Source organism: Choloepus didactylus, chromosome 10 (assembly GCF_015220235.1).
Source record: "Choloepus didactylus isolate mChoDid1 chromosome 10, mChoDid1.pri, whole genome shotgun sequence".
Classification (NCBI taxonomy): Eukaryota; Metazoa; Chordata; class Mammalia; order Pilosa; family Megalonychidae; genus Choloepus; species Choloepus didactylus.
The window spans coordinates 49,932,794-49,950,119 of NC_051316.1; the positions used below are offsets into that span (position 1 = coordinate 49,932,794).

Below are 17,326 nucleotides of genomic sequence, written 5' to 3' on the forward strand. Positions count from 1 at the left end.
ATACAACAATGGTAGGGACAGGAGACCCAAAAGTGAAAAAAGTGGGAAAAAAAGACACCGACATTTAAGGAGAAGGTAGAGAAATAGAAGCCAACCAAGACAATGAAGGAGCAGCCAGTGCAGACAGAGGTAAACCATGAGAGAAGTGTCATGGAAGCCAGAGCCAGAGCTCCAAGGATGGGAGAGTAGTAAGCTGTGAAAATCACGTGAGATGAGAACTAAAAATGCCTTTTCCATTGGGAAGTAGGCGATGAAGCAGGGTGGTCTCAGTGCAGTGATATGGGTAGAGTCAGCTTCGAATGGATCAAAGAGTGAATGGGTGATATGGAATCATACAGAGTGAAAATAGGTGGCTGTTTCCAAAAGAAGAGCTATCAAAGGAAGAAGCACAAGGGTGTTAAATTAATGGGACATTAAAGTGTTTTTTGATTGTTTATGTTTTAAATGAAAGGGGTGCGCATATTCTTATGCTGAGAGGAATGACTCATGGAACACTGAAGATAGAAAAGGGCATTATTGTTGAAGCAAATTTCCTAAGGAGGCAGGGTGGAATAATATCCATTGCATCCATGAATAGATTTGTCTTTGAAAGGAAAACCGTCCTTTGCCAGAGATGAAGACAAGATAAGAATGGACGTGGATGCAGATGAGCTTATGGGTAAATGGGTGGGAAATGAAAGAAGCCCCTCCTAATAGTTTCTCATCTCTAAATTAGAAACAAGGTCATCCCAAAGAGAGAAGATTGAAAGCTTTGAGACTGGTGAAGTTTGGAATAGCAGCTGTGGGAAATGGGAGAAGCACATTTAATAGGACTGCCAAGTAACATTGAAGGCACAAGTGAGATTAGTTTCACTCCAGATTTATGGTCTCCATTCTATATGGTTGTGATTTTTCTTTTTTCTCCAGCAGAGCAGTGCTTAAGGAATGTTTACAGCTAAAGAGGTTCCATGGAGGATTGCCTGAAGGACATGAAGTCCATCCATCTCTTCAGATAGTTTAGATGATATATCCAGATCGAGGTATACCATCCAGATTAAATACCTGGGCCGTGTTGTTTTGGCCTCTTTTATTTTTACTCACTTTTACTGAATTGTGTTTTGGCACTGGGCCTTGGCTTGCTTTGAGGGGCCCAATGAGAAAGAGTCATAGGCACTATGTGAGGGATGAGAAAGGCACTAGCCTCTGTGCCATTCATGTTCCACTCATCAGGGCACAAAGCCATATCCCTTAGACTCAAATGCCAGGTAACAATTGGGTTTTTCACAAGTAATAAGAATGTGTTTACCTACTATAAAGCTAGGGTTAGTAAAGAGCATGGTCTTGACACCAGAATGCCTGGGTTCCAGCATCTATCACCTACTGGCCCATTGACCTGGAGCCTGGCAATTTCTCTGTGCCTCAGTGTCCCCATCCATAAAATAGTGAAAATAACAGTACCTGCCTCATAGGGCTAGGGTGAGAATTAAATGAGACAATCAATGTAAAAGTGTTTAGCACAGTTTGTGGCAAATCATCAGGCCTCAATAAATATTAGCTATTATAGTTGTTATTATTATCTTACAACTGATCATATTTGGCTTTTTTTTTTTTACTTCATCCTCAGTGCGGCATGGGGACCTCTGGTCTCTGCTTAATGTTATTTCTCCAGTTTCCTTCACCTATACCTCATTTATTTTTTATCTTATATCCACCTAGCATCATTTTGGAGTGAGGCAGAATAAAAGAAAGTAAACTAAGGGAGGCCATAAAGAAATCAATAAAGATAAAGACCATTCTGCCTATATTTGTTTCTGTTTTAGAAAAAGTTTTAAAGATGAGAATAAGGACTTGGAACTTTCCTGTCCAACATTTGAATCTAGAAATGCAAGTGCTCCTGAAGTCCTGATACTGACTTTTCTTACAATTATTCTTGTTAGGCCCCTATGGGACTTAGCCCAGACTCAGTATTTGTTCAGATACTTCTCATTGCAAACATTACTCAAATTGCAGAGGGGGAGAGAAAGATTATTGTGTCTTGAAAAGCAGCTACAGGGCTGCATTTAGGGACCAGAGGACCTGGGTTTGGATGTCAGTTCTGCCACTTCCTCTCCCCAAGCTGTTGGAACTCTCTGAGCCTCAATGCTTTTTATCTTCTAAGTAGGGTAACAATACTGATCTCGCTGTAGAGTTTGTGGGAAATAAAGATGATCATGTATATAAAGGATCTAACCTATTGCAGGGACTCAGAAAAAAAAATTAGTTGAATCTGCATCCAGAACAGGAGGCCACATTCAAATAGCCATTCAAAATTCCGTTTGAAAAATTAGACCAAATAATTCAGTACTCTCAAATATGTTTAAAGGCAACCTGAACGTACTTAACTTATTGAACTTAGTTCTTGGAATGCGTGTCCTAGATACTTAGGAATATTTAGTCAAAAACCAAAGCAAAAAAAAAATACACACAAAACAAAACACTTTAACTCTTTTTTGAAGAATATTCCATAAGTTTCATTTTGGTGTCAGTATATCAACTTGGCCAGTAATGTCTTAGGAGAAACATGAAAAATATCCCAGATTATGTTCCCTGCTTTGAAATAAATAAATAGCCTGTAAAACTCCTGATGTACAAATAAGTCTGCTTTCTCTCCTACCAGACAATAGCTTCATTTTTGTTTTTATTTTTTGTTCTTATTGGTATTGTTGCTGTTTTCAGTGCTGTGTAGACCTGTAATGATGCAGAGGACAGACAGTTTTTGTTTTGTCTTAGGTGTAGGGTGTGGGATGGTTTAACCCAGGTGTTGATATAAAAAGCATAGCAAAAAGGGTCAGGTCATTCTTTCAGGAAATAGGTGGACTTACTTCCCTCTCCCCCTTTCCCCTTCAGGACCAAACATGAATGTCAGAGGGTGATGTGTTGGTGGGCCACTCCCACCACCGCGAGCACCCTTGAGAAATCGGTGTAGGGTGGCACAAAAAAGCCCAACTACAATGGTTCATCTTCAAAGGGGCTCATTTATTATATTGCTCAGTGCCCCACAGAGCTGCTCCAAGCTCTTAACTGCCACTGATTTCAAAGAGAGCTCTGAACTTGCATACATTCTGCGAGGCACGGCTCGGGATGAGAAATAGGCTGAGTGGCTTTAAGCCATGTTCAGACATTTTTTAATGTTCATAAATGTCTTTGGCACCATCACTTTCATATAGAAACCCACTTACCTCCTGCTGCAAAGTGTGAAATAAAGCCATTTTCAAGTCTGGGTAGGGAATGGTCTGGAAATTGGGCTAAATCTTAAAACTGCACGGACATGGAAAATGGGATTCAGGAGCTGGAGCTCAGCTCTCACTGCACCATTTCTAAGGTCAGGACGCCATGATGCTCTGCTCTGTTAGACATCATCACTGCCACCACTGAAGGGTTAAGACAGTGAAACAGGGTGATCTCAAGAGTTCCCAAATGACCATGGGGTTAAACTGAAGACCCCTGGCTCTAAGGCATCGCAAAATAAGGTGGATGCATCATCTCAACTGGGGTTTAACGGGGGCTCAATTGGCACAGCGCGGGGGATCCCCAAGTTAGGGATCAGTGTTTCCTACCACATTTCTCTACCTCGGGAGATGCTGTAGGTCCCCCCGGTGAGCCAGAACCCACCCAGAGATGTTCTCCACGCTTGCTTGCAGAAAGGTTAGCCATTGTCCCCAATTCTGTTCCTGTGGTTCCCTGGTCACCAGGAAAAGAAGCCACTTTATACACTCCTGAAAACCCTCAGGCAGGTCTCCCCACAAATATGAAACCACAATTCTCTTCTCTAAAGTTCTTTAAGAAGGTATGACTAACATTTATCTACTATAAATACTCACTATTTATTTATGCATTTGACAGATACTTTCTGAGCACCTGCTCTGTGCTGACGCAATTCCAGTTGCTGAGATATGGCAGTGGACAAAGCAGACAAAAGTCCCTGCCCCTAGTGAGCTTGTTCTGAGTAGGGAAGACAGATATAACAAAACAAGCAAGAACATTCTTGGGAGTCTGAGATGGTGCTAAGTGCTATAGAAAATGAGCAGGAGGACAGACCAGGGAATGGCAGTGTGGGATGGGACCAATTTAAGATTGGGTGGGGGGAAGGCCTCACAGAGGTGTCACTTCAGTAAAGAATTATTTAGGGACCTTTATCTTTAAATGCTTGTCTTTTTACTGTTTTTCAAATATTAGTAGAAAGTAACTCAGAATTACCTACGATGTCATTATAAAATTTAAAAGCTGAAGCTAGACTGCCAGAAACAATAAGAAGGCAAAGCATCCCTGCTCTCATGTCCTGGTTCCAGTTTGGCTGTACTGTGGCATGTCCTTGAAGCCAAGATCCATGGAGAAAAGAATTATACTGGGTTTCATGCTTTGAAAACAGTGAGTGCTTAATAAATGCTTTTCACTTATAGATAAGATCCATGGTCTTGGATTGGGTCCAAAAGTAATGTATCTGTCAGAAAGAACTTCTCCATGTTTCTTGTCTCTCTTCCAGGGGCCTGTGAGCAGTTATAGCCACATAGGTGGATGAGGTATCACAAATAGTTTCTGTAAACCTATCAAGTTATATCTATTCACAGTAGCATCCCTCAATTTCCCATCATCAATGTAAACATATTTGATCAATCGGTCTTCACTTGCTCTCTCTTTAAGTACTTAATGCAACAGGCTAATGGGCTGCCTCTTCTGTTAAGAGATATCCACCTCTTCCCATAAAACCAATGTATTTCTATCCATTCTTCCTTTCTTCTTCCTTCTACCTGTCCTTTTCTTCTCCCCAGCATCTGTTGTGTGAGGTATGGTGCATTCCTCTAGCTCCCACCTTAACCACACTGAAAAAGTAAGTATTGATTCAGATACTGTTAGCAGCACTGAAAAGAACAGTATAGAATGGAAGGGCATGAATGTTAGTAATGTTGCGTATTAGAATAAATAGCTAAGCAGAATATATGGATACTTCTGCTACTAATGGCACTACCTGCAACCTTTAGTGTACCTGAGACTTCATAACGTCCTTTCCCATATATAACATCTCATACAATCCTTTAAATCCTTGCTTCTCAGAAAAGTGTGGTCCACAGATCAGAAACGTCAGCATCTCCTGGGAGCTTGTTAGAAATGCAGAATCTCAGGCTCTGCTCCAAATTTACTGAGCCAGACTCAGCATTTTGGCAAGATCCTCAGGTGATTTGTATACATGTTAAAATTTGAGAATCTTGCTCTAAATATTACTATGAGGTAAGCAGATATTCCCTTTCCTCTTTTACAGAGTAAAAAAGCAACAACAACTGAAATTCAAAGATGTTCAATTAGCTAATAGGAGGCAGGACTTGGAGTTAAAGACCAATATTCTTTCTGCTATATGATCCCTCTTTGGATGCCCTTTGAAGAAACTGTCTCATACCTCTTTTGGGTCTGACAATTCCTAGCCCAGTATTTCACAAGAAGTGTTTGTGCAATAATTATAGTCTGATATTGTCCCCCAGTGGTAAGTAAGCAAATGCTAATCTCCTGCTCGGTCATATATTCCTTAAGTAGGCTGGCTTGCAGCCTCTTGCCTGTCAGGTCTAAATTTAATTACATTGAAAGAAGTCTCACATTGAGAATTTTCTCCAGTTTGATTATTTCTTACCAAAGAAGAACATGTTAGCTTGTTAACAATTTTTTTAATTCATTTTATTGAGATATATTCAAATACCATGCAGTCATACAAAGCAAATCGTACATTCGATTGTTCACAGTACCATTACATAGTTGTGCATTCATCACCAAAATCAATCCCTGACACCTTCATTAGCACACACACAAAAATAACAAGAATAATAATTAAAGTGAAAAAGAGCAATTAAAGTAAAAAAGAACACTGGGTGCCTTTGTTTGTTCATTTATTTGTTTGTTTTTTTTCTTCTCCCATTTTTCTACTCATCCATCCGTAAACTAGACAAAGTGGAGTGTGATCCTTATGGCTTTCCCAATCCCATTGTCACCCCTCATAAGCTACATTTTTATACAATCGTCTTCAAGATCCATGGGTTCTGGGTTGTAGTTTGATAGTTTCAGGTATCCACCACCAGCTACCCCAATTCATTAGAACCTAAAAAGGGTTGTCTAAATTGTGCGTAAGAGTGCCCACCAGAGTGACCTCTCGGCTCCTTTTGGAATCTCTCTGCCACTGAAGCTCATTTCATTTCCTTTCACTTCCCCCTTTTGGTCAAGAAGATTGTTAACAATTTTTGAGGTTTCTAATGAAAATTTTCTTTTGTAAACAGACTTTTATGTGATACTTGGAAGAAAGGGGAAAGACAGCTAACACACATTAAGCACTTCCTTGTGCATCAAACTCAGTGCTGCATATGTGTTATCTCATGATCCTCAGAGAGACCTAAGGGATTGGTTCTGTGACTCCATTTTACAGATGAGGAAGTTGAGACCAAAAGATGACATGTGTGACAATGCTGGGAGTCAAGCCAGGTTCTGCTGTATCATGCTGGCCTCTTCCAGAAGTAAATCTTGCCTGAGTTAGCATGCAAGTTGACCCAAGGTAGGGGAAGGGCATATCGTAACTTTTGTCTTTCATCACCACTGATGATAAGGCAGGTTCCACTTATCACATTTTCTAAAGGGGAATAGTAGTTACTAAACCCCTCCTGGTTGTAGGGTAAGGGTGAAGTTAAATAACTTCAGTGAAATCAAAACAGAGGAACCAACTAGAGGGATACAAGCTAAATATGCAGAACTTCCCCCAAAGGATGCTGAAATAAGCAGAGGAATGTTTCTGAGTGAGACTGAAAAGTCCATATCAAGACCATATATATTGGCTAAAATCCAGACATATGATCTAAGCAAGGATCACCAAAAGAGTTAGTTTTAAATTCTTCATGTATAACATGTTTAGCAGGAAAATGTCACCTTATTCTCTAAGAAAGGAAAGGGATGAACTGATTTCTCAAGCCGGTAGAGCTGAGAAAGGTATCTCCTGGGCTCTTTTCATGATTTGCTTTAATATACAAGTCCTCAAAACTGCAGTTTTCCTAACTCAGTCCTATCTCGTAATCATTGGACTGGAATGTTCTGTGTTACTACTACTGCAGACAGTTCGTATGGGAGTCTCTCCTCTAGTCTTAAAGAATTAAATCGAATTATAAGTACTCATTTTAATATATGCTACAACTCTTTTGCTGTCTTGGTGCTTAAGGATGTAAACTTTCCTATCTCTTCTAGTAACGTAACACTACAAAAGGGATGATCATAATTAGGGATAGAATTGTGCAGTCCTCATTAACCAGAGAAGCAGTTTCTAACAGGAAGGCTCTAGTTTTATTCCAAGAAAAGTCAGGAAGATGGTGCCACAAGAGCCCAATAAAAATTTGAGTCAACTTGTGCTCACTGGAATTGAGTGGGGTCAATGTGAAATGACTAAAAGGCAAAGAGCAACAAATACTTCAAGCAGAAGAGATCTAAGCAGGGAAAAGGCTGAAAACTTTTGTGACGCTCGATCTCATTTAAAGTTTCATTATTATTTGAGTCCTGATTACCCAAATTCATTCAGCCTTAACACCTTGTGATACAATGGCCCTATTGGCTGAGGACGTTGTGGTCACTGGTTGTAGGGCTAGTGTTCTCCTGGTTACAGTATATAGCCAGAATAATGCTTACTGAATTGATGCTGGGTGTGGTAAATCTCTCGTGACTCAAAATAGCTAAGGAATGTGTATAAAACCAGGCATAGGCAAATCTCAAAGATGAAGGCAGGCTTTGCTTTGGTTCTTTCATCTCCACATCCATTTCCATCTTGCCAGAACCGTCTACACCAAGGCCTCACTATGGCGTGAGTCACAAGAAGAAACAACCATGTTGTAAACATGTCCTGTGCCTTTTTATACCTGTCTAAAGGGATTTGGTCACTCAAATCACAAATAGACCATATTATAAGCAGTTCAATGGTGAGTCAGTCCCATTCATAGGAGGAAGAGAAGAACATTCAAAATGAATTTGACTTATTTATATATTTTCTGCATATGTATTTATGATATGTTTGCTTCTTGGAAAAGCAACAAAAGATTGCACAGAGAAACTACTTATTTCAAATAGTATAATATCTAGCTCTTTTTCTCTCTTTTAGCTGAATTTCTTATCACCCATCTTTCAAAACCAAATTAAGCTATGCTTCACTTATAACAAAAGGACACAGGACAAGATCTAGGCTCCACCAACTTGAAAGGTGAAATCACTGCCCTCCCCCCTACGTGGGATCAGACACCCAGGGCAGTGAATCTCCCTGGCAACGTGGATTATGACTCCCGGGGAGGAATGTAGACCTGGCATCGTGGGACGGAGAACATCTTCTTGACCAAAAGGGGGATGTGAAAGGAAATGAAATAAGCTTCAGTGGCAGAGAGATTCCAAAACGAGCCGAGAGGTCACTCTGGTGGGCACTCTTACGCACACTTTAGACAACCCTTTTTAGGTTCTAAAGAATTGGGGTAGCTGGTGGTGGATACCTGAAACTATCAAACTACAACCCAGAACCCATGAATCTCGAAGACAGTTGTATAAAAATGTAGCTTATGAGGGGTGTCAATGGGATTGGGAAAGCCATAAGGACCACACTCCACTTTGTCTAGTTTATGGATGGATGAGTAGAAAAATAGGGGAAGGAAACAAACAGACAAAGGTACCCAGTGTTCTTTTTTACTTCAATTGCTCTTTTTCACTCTAATTATTATTCTTGTTATTTTTGTGTGTGTGCTAATGAAGGTGTCAGGGATTGATTTAGGTGATGAATGTACAACTATGTAATGGTACTGTAAACAATCGAAAGTACGATTTGTTTTGTATGACTGCGTGGTATGTGAATATATCTCAATAAAATGATGATTAAAAAAAAAAAAAAAAAAAAAAAAAAGATCTAGGCTCCAGTCTTTGCTTTGTCACTAAATTAGCTCCCTCCGGGTCTCTGCTGCTTTGTCTTGCAATGATACTAGCTATATTTATTAAACACCTTTTCTGCAGGGGGTGGGGGGCAGTTAGGCTAAGAACTTTGACTAGATTCTTTCAGTGAAACCTCACCATAACCCCATGGGTAGATTCTATTATTGCTCCCATTTTGCAGGTGAGAAAACTGAGGCATAATAAGGTTGAGTTGGTCACCTAAAGTGACACAACTTGGAAGGGAAAAAGCCAGAATTTGATCAAGCTTCCTGAGCCTATACTTTGGACCCCTAGGCTACCTGATCCTCTGCTTGATTACTGTGGACCAGGGAGGTTTTTCTTGTTCTATTAATTCCTAATTATACTTAGAGATGATTTGGCTTCATTTATGTAGCATATCTTTGCAGTTGTGTGCTGTTTAACCTCCATCTTTTTCTCCCAGCCTGAGTGAAAATGTCTGAATGAGTCAAAGGAAAGACCACTTCCTATAAGATTGTAAGTGCGGTTTCTGTCCTTTACAACAAATTCCTTCCTTTATAAATGGAGATAATAATATTTGGCTTCTAAGGTTGCTGTGAGGCTCCAAGAGCAAAACGGCTATAAGATAGAAAGCATTGTATAAATAGAATCTGTTTACTAGTATTTTTAAATATCAGCTCTTTCAGGAAAGACTCTGGCTTTATATGATGCAGTCTCCATGGCATGTAATACTACGCCCTCAGAGTCGTGAGATTCTAAAGTGGATGTGTTGTTCATTTCTTTGTTGTATTCTTTCATTTTAAAAAGATAATTTTAAAATGCATTCTTACTTACCTTTGCACCATAAATTGATGTGGCAGGAAGAAATGTTTAGTGGTAGATGGGGAGGCATGGAGAAGTAACATTTATTGGGTACCTAAATTTGTCCTAGGCGCTGTGACCGATGCTTTTTAGACATTATCTCATTAAATTCCTACCATCACTCTATGAGAAGGATATGAGAAAACTGAGACACTGAGATGTTTGGAAATGTCCACAGAACACATAGCTTTTAACTGAAAGCTAGGATTAAAACAGAAGTTTATCTGGCTCCAGAGACTAGACTTTCTACCATGTCATACTGAAGATAGGATTTTCCTTAATATTTCTTTGCTTAAAGGTCTATGTGAATATTATTCATGTATCATTTTATTAAAATATCCAACCTAACAGCAGACATGTTCATTAAAAAAATTATGATGACACAATGCTCTAGTAAGAGGCTTAGAATCATAAAAGCACACACTGGAAAAGAGCTTTAAAAAGTTAGCAAGTTCAACAACCCATCCAATGTTTTCTAGCTTCTGCTCGAATATGAAATGGAACTCATTGCCCCCAGAGAAAACAATTTCATCTTTGAACACTTTTAAAAGTAGTGCTACTAGGTTTTCCCTCAGGCATCTCAAACTTACCCTATTCAAAACTTAATTCATAAAATAGTTTCGTAATTTTGTTTATACTTAATTGGGGGTGCTGGGTTTACCAGAGGAAAGTAGATGCTAATGAAGGTAATATTATCCCATCAATAATTAACTACAAATTACATTTTAAGCATCCATTCATTTTTTCATTACTAAGGCCAAAGGAAAAGGTCAGTAAAAATTGTTTCCCTGTTTCCTTGGGATTTCCCAAAATCACCTTGCCAGAGCTTAGTGTTCCATGACTGTTAGAAGACTGTTGTATCATTCAGTGTTCCCAGGAAGAAATAGATGGTACATTCAAATGGGATTTGAGACATGTAAATGATGGGACATTGACAAAGTTATGGGCAGGGTTAATGGAAATCAACAGCTGGTGGTGAAGCATCCCAAGGCTATCAACAGTGGAGAGCCATTAGTGCCTGCAGGCCTCGGAGGATAAAGAGAGAGAGCAGGTATCACCACCCAAGGAGAGGAGCCTGATCACCCTGATTTTGATGCATCCACTCTCTATGTCCCTGAAGATTTCCTTAATTCCTGTACACCTGGGATGAGGCAGTGCTGGCAGATTAAGTCTCAGAACTTTGATCTTATCATCTTTTATAAAGTAAGAAAGTTTTATGAGCTGTACCACATGGATGCTCTCATTGGAGTCAGTGTTCTAGGGCTGGTATTCTTGAAAGGCAATGGGCCCCATTCTGGTTTCCCTGAAATTGCATTTGGCCAGTATTCAAATTCCCTGGTGCAGAAGGGCTATAAAGAAACATGAGTAGAACAGACTGAAACCCCAGAAATGATGGAGGCACAATGCTGAAGGATGGCACATGTATCCAACTGTGATAGAGTGGTGAGGAGGGAGATCTGTAGGGTCATTACCAAGGGTACACAGATCTACAGTGTGCCAGAAGGTGACCCTCTCTGAGAACTACAGTAAATGTCTTCTTAGCCTCAAAGGAAAAGAGGAAGGTTCTCTGGCCACACTTATGTGTATGATGTGTACTTTGTTGATGCCTCACTGGGGAAGTTTTACATAGGTCAGTTTCCAGATGATCGCCACTGCTCCAGGTTTAGGACTCTGGTGACACACTATCCTCCAGTACAAGTCTTGTTTGAGAAAGGTAATCTCTCAACAGAAACAAAGATATTTCTGAAAGGTTCACTGTCCTCTTCCCTTCAAGCAGTTCTGATACCAGGCTCCCAGTTTGGGGATACACCCAAAACTTTGAGAACTCTGCCTGAAGAAGGATATTTTACAGAAAAGTTAAATGAGAACAATGGGGTGATTTTACCCCAGGTGCTTAAAGGCATGACTTAAGAGACTGATTCCATTAGATTGACACCAGGAGAGAACAATGAATTGGCTCTCTCTGCTCTAGGTGGTTGTGTCTTCTACCTCAAAAAATGCCTTGTTGATCAGGAGTGTGCCAGTTTGGATGTATTATGTCCCCCAAAACACCATGTTCTTTGATGCAATCTTGTGGGGACAGATGTATTAGTGTTGATTACATTGGAACCTATTGATTGAGTGTTTCCATGGACATGTGACTCAGTCAACTGTGGGCAAGACCTTTGATTGGATAATTTCCATGGAGGTGTTACCCCACCCATTCAGCATGGGTCTTAATTAAATCACTGGAGCCATATAAAAGAGCTGATAAACAGAAGGAACTCAGTGCAGCTGCAGCTGAGAGACACATTTTGAAGATGGTTGTTGAAAGCTGACGCTGACATTTTAGAGAATGCCATTTTGAAATACAACCTGGGAGGAGATGCCAGCCACATGCCTTCCCAGCTGACAGAGGTTTTCTGGACACCATTGGCCTTCCTTTGGTGAAAGTATACTTGTGTTGATGCCTTAATTTGAACATTTTCATGGCCTTCAGACTCTAAATTTGTTACCAAATAAACCCCTTTATAAAAGCCAATTCATTTTTGGCATTTTGCATAATGGCAGCATTAGAAAACTAGAACAAGGAGCTTTTATCAAAGGAGAATTTTCAAGACTATGTTCCCTTGGATTCTGACATGGTCAGTGCTACAAAGCTTGATGATTTCTTTGCAAAGCCAATCAATGAATTGTGCTAGATGCAGTGACATTAAACAACTTGGAGATTTTTTGAATGGTACAAATGGTTCTACTGAAGGGACCCTTCTAGAGAGGATTGACACTTGCCATACTCCTTTTGGTAAGCAGCTTCAGTGATCACCTAGATGCCATAGAGGACCTCATGGTTGTGCCTGATAAAATCTCTGAGGTTGTCGACCTTCTAAAGAAGCTTCCAGACCTTGAGAGGCTGCTGAGCAAAATTAATAATGTGGGGTCTCTCCTGAAGAGCCAGAACTACCCAGGTAGCAGGGCTGTAATATATGAAGAAACTACATATAGCAAAAAAAAGATTATTAATTTTCTTTCTGCTCTGTAAATATTCAAAGTAATGTGTAGAATACTAGGGATTATGGAAGAATTTGTTGATGCCTTTAAGTCTAGAATCCTTAAACAGGTCATTACTCTCCAGAGAAAAAGTCCTGAGGCCATTTTCTTCATTTGACTCTTGAATTGAACTGATGGGACATAACCTTTGACCATGAAAAGGCTTGAAAGACTGGAATGATTACTCCCAAGGCAGGATTTGACTCTGATTATGTCCAAGCTCTTGCTGACATAAGAGAAAATGAACAGAGCCTCCTGGAATACTTAGAGAAGCAGTGCAATTGGATTGGCTGCAGGACCATAGTCTACTAGGGAATTGGTCGGAACCATTACCAGCTGGAAATTCCAGAGAGTTTCACCACCCATAATTAGCCAGAAGAATATGAGTTGAAATCTACCAAGAAAGATTGTAAATGATACTGGACCAAAACTGTTGAGAAGAAGTTGGCTAATCTGACAAATGCTGAAGAAAGAAGAGATGTGTCACTGAAGGTCTGCATGTGGTAACTGTTCTATAACTTTGATAAAAGTTATAGGGACTGGCAATCTGCTGTGGAGTGAATCGCAGTGTTGGGTGTCTTGTTGTGCCTGGCTAACTATAGTAAAGGGGGTGATGGTCCTATGTGTCATCCAGTAATTCTGTTGCCAGAAGTCACTTCCCCCTTCTTGAAGCTTTAAAGATCTCGCCATCCCTGCATTACAAAGACTTTTTTTTGGAGATGACTTTATTCCTAATGACATTCTAATAGGCTGTGAAGAGGAAGAGGAGGAAAATGGAAAAGTATATTGTGTACTTGTTACTGGACCAAATATGGAGGGCAAATCTACTCTCAAGAGACAGGCTGGCTTATTAGCTGTAATGGCCCAAATGGGTTGTTATGTACCTGCTGAAGTATGTAGGCTCACACTGATTGATAGAGTGTTTACTAGACTTGGTGCCTCTGACAGAATGATGTCAGGAGAAAGTACATTTTTGTTGAGCTGAGTGAAACTGATAGCCTACTTATGCATGCAACAGCAAATTCTCTGGTGCTTGTGGATGAATTAGGAAGAGGTGCTGCAATGTTTGATGGGACAGCAATGATAAATGCAGTTGTTAAAGAGCTTGCTGAGAATATAAGGTGTCGTACATTGTTTTCTACTCACTACCATTCAATAATAGAAGATTATTCTCAAAATGTTGCTGTGCACCTAGGATACGTGGCTTGCCTGGTAGAAATTGAATGTGACAACCCCAGCCAGGAGACTATTACCTTCCTCTACAAGTTCATTAAAGGATCTTGCCCTAAAAGCTATGGCTTTAATGCTGCAAGACTTGCTTAATCTTCCAGTGGAGGTTATTCAAAAGGGACACCGAAAAGCAAGAGAATTGGGAAGATGACTTAATCATTGTGATTATTTTAGGAAATTTGCCTGATTAGTGAAAAGTCAACTGTAGATGCTGACGCTGTCCATAACTTGATGACTTTGATTAAGGAGTTATAGACTACCTTGGAGGCTTTGAGCTGACTTTTGACAAATGTGGGAAATTCAGACAACATTATGATCTAATAAACTTTATTTAACAAAAAATGTAAATGGATTAAACTCTCCATTGAGAAGGCAGGTTGGCAAGTGGATAAAAAAGCATGACCCCATTATGTTTACATAATACAAAGACATCAGCAGGTTGAAAGTAAAAGTATGGAAACAAATATTCCATGCAATAGTAACCAAAAGAGAGCTAGGGTAGATATACTATTGTCAGATAAAATAGACAAATAGGCTTAAGTCAAAAACTATTACAAGGGTCAAAGAAGGACATTATAGACTGATAAGGGGCCAATTCAATAAGAAGATATAACAATTATAAATATGTATGTACCTAACAGCAGAACCTAAAGATATATGAAGCAAATTTTGATAGATTTGAAGGGCGAAATAGATGGTTCCACGTTAATAGTATAAGACTTCAATAAACAACACTTTCAGTGATAGATAGAACATCTAGACAGAAAATCAATAAGGAAAAAGAAGACTGGAATGATATTATAATCCGACTAGAACCAACAGACATATATAGAACAATTCACCCAACACATTCTGTCTGGTGCACATGGCTCATTCTCCAGGATAGACCATATGTTATGTTACAATACAAGCCTTAATAAATTTAAAAATATTGAAATCATACAACATATTTTCTCCAACCACAATGGAATGGAGTTAGAAATCAAACTCAGAGGGATAGCTGGAAATTTCACAAATATGTGGAAATTAAAGATGCACTTTTACACCACTAATGAGTCAAAGAAGAAATCAAAACTGAAATTAGGAAATATCTTGAGGTGAATGAAGATGAAAATACAACATACATACCAACACTTATGAGATGTATCAAAGGCAGTGCTGAGAGGGAACTTTATAGTTCTAAATGCTTACATTTAAAAAGAGACAGGTGATGTCATCAACATGTTAATATAAGATATCCCCTGAAAAAACCTCCCAAAGATTCAATGAATAAAAGGGCAAATCTCACTTGCTTAGAACTTTGGAGGATGGTAGAGACTGGAAAAGAACTCCACAAATGCTGAATCAAAGAAAAATGAAAATATCAGCTGGGAAATTTCTGTTTCAGACCAGCCAGCTCATTTCCCTCCTGTTCACTCAGTCCCAAATGGCTTGGTAGTTAGAGACAGTAGACCAGGTCCCTTTCACTATACACAATGACTATTGAATGACTCACAGCAGTGAGTTAGAACTACACGCATATCCAGGCACAGGAACCCAAGTCCACAGAGAACCAGGGTGGAACACAAGCCACTGAGGAGTGCTGCATACAAAAGGAACCTCCTGGGGTGGGGAGGAGAATGTGGTAGAACATCTGGAAAGTGGTGCACTCACTCAATCCAGTCTCTGTTGCTTGGACCACCAAAATGCAAAATGGTCTTCTCTGGAGTAACTCATCTTTCTGGATTGACCCCATCTTGCTCTGTGGGGTGGGATACCCTAATGGGAAAGGGACCAGAGGCAGAAAAGCCTTACAGAGAGAGAAAAAAAAAGGAGGTTTAAGTGAACTACTGTAAGATAGGAGGATCACAGGGCTGAAAAATGTAAGGAAAATTGGGCAATATGTGAAGGAGGGAATTTAAACAAATCATAGGAGCTGGGGAGAAAATTCTGCACAAAAATGAACAGAACAGATCAAGATTCCCAGAGAAGGAACAGAGGAAAGGAGGTCTTCTTCTAGAGGTGAAAGAATTGCACAAAAAGTGCAATCTTAAAAATTTTTTAAATTACACCGCATATCCAGGGAAAGAATCAGATGAAGAACAGCTGAGAAAATCTAATCAATTAAACATGGGCTATTCAAAAGGTCCAGAATAAATTGGAACAAGCATCAAAGAAGAGCCTTAACATAAAGCCAAGCAACAATAAAACCCTAGACAAGGGGGAGAAACTGACCTTCCGAGTTGACTCATCAAGATAATCAGATGCTTAGACATCAGCAAAAATTTACAAGCCATACCAATATACAGGATATGGCTCAGTCAAGAGAACAAAGTAAAACTTCAGAGTACACACAGACTTTGGAACAACTAATCAAAGAAGTTCAAACAAATCTCATAAGTCAATTCAAGGAGATGAAGGAAAATATGGATAAAGCGCTAACAGATATTAAGAAGACACTGTGTGGGCATAAAGAATTTGAAAGTATAAAAAGAAACAACAGAAATTATGGAGATGAAAAGCACAATAGTAGAAAATAAAAATACATTGGAGGCATACAACAGCAGATTTGAAAGGCAGAAGAAAGAATCAGTGAACCAGAACACAAGGCAATTGAAATCATACAGTCAGAAGGACAGATAGAGAAAGGAATAGAAAAAATTGATCAGTGTGTCAGGTAATTGAGTGACAGCAGGGCGTGCATGAACATATGCATCGTGGGTGTCCCAGAAGAAGAGAAGGGAAAAGGGGCAGGAAGAATATTTGAGGAAACAATGGCCCAAAATTTCCCAACTCTTATGAAAGACATAAACACACATTTCCAAGAAGCACAACATTCCACAAACAGATTAAATCCTTATAGACCTTCTCTGAGACACATACTAATCATCATGTCAAATGTCAAAGATAAAGAGAGAATTCTGAAAGCAGCAAGAGAAAAGTGATTCGCCACGTGTAAGGGATCCTCAATAAGACCAAGTGCCAGTTTCTCATCAGAAACCATGGAGGCAAGAAAACAGTGGTAAGATATATCTAAGGTACTGAAAGAGAAAATCTCCCAGCTAAAAATTCTTTACTTAACAAACTGTCCTTCAAAAAAGAAGGGAAACTTTTAAATATTCACATGAAAAAAAGAAATTGAGAGAGTTCGTTAACAAGATATCTGCCCTACAAGGTTGAAAGGAAAAGATGGGAGAGAGTGGCTTGGAGTAGTGTGAAGAAATGAATATTATCAGTAAGGGTATCAAAAGGGTAAATGCAAATCCCAATAATAATGTATCCTCGATATACAACTCTATTCTCTAATTCCCGT

At 39.5% G+C, this 17,326-nt stretch overlaps 1 pseudogene; it reads left to right on the plus strand.

Annotated features, from left to right (window-relative positions):
- The first annotated feature begins 7,829 nt into the window (after positions 1 to 7,829).
- Positions 7,830 to 14,289, plus strand: LOC119545186 (annotated as a pseudogene).
- The last annotated feature ends 3,037 nt before the right edge of the window (positions 14,290 to 17,326 follow it).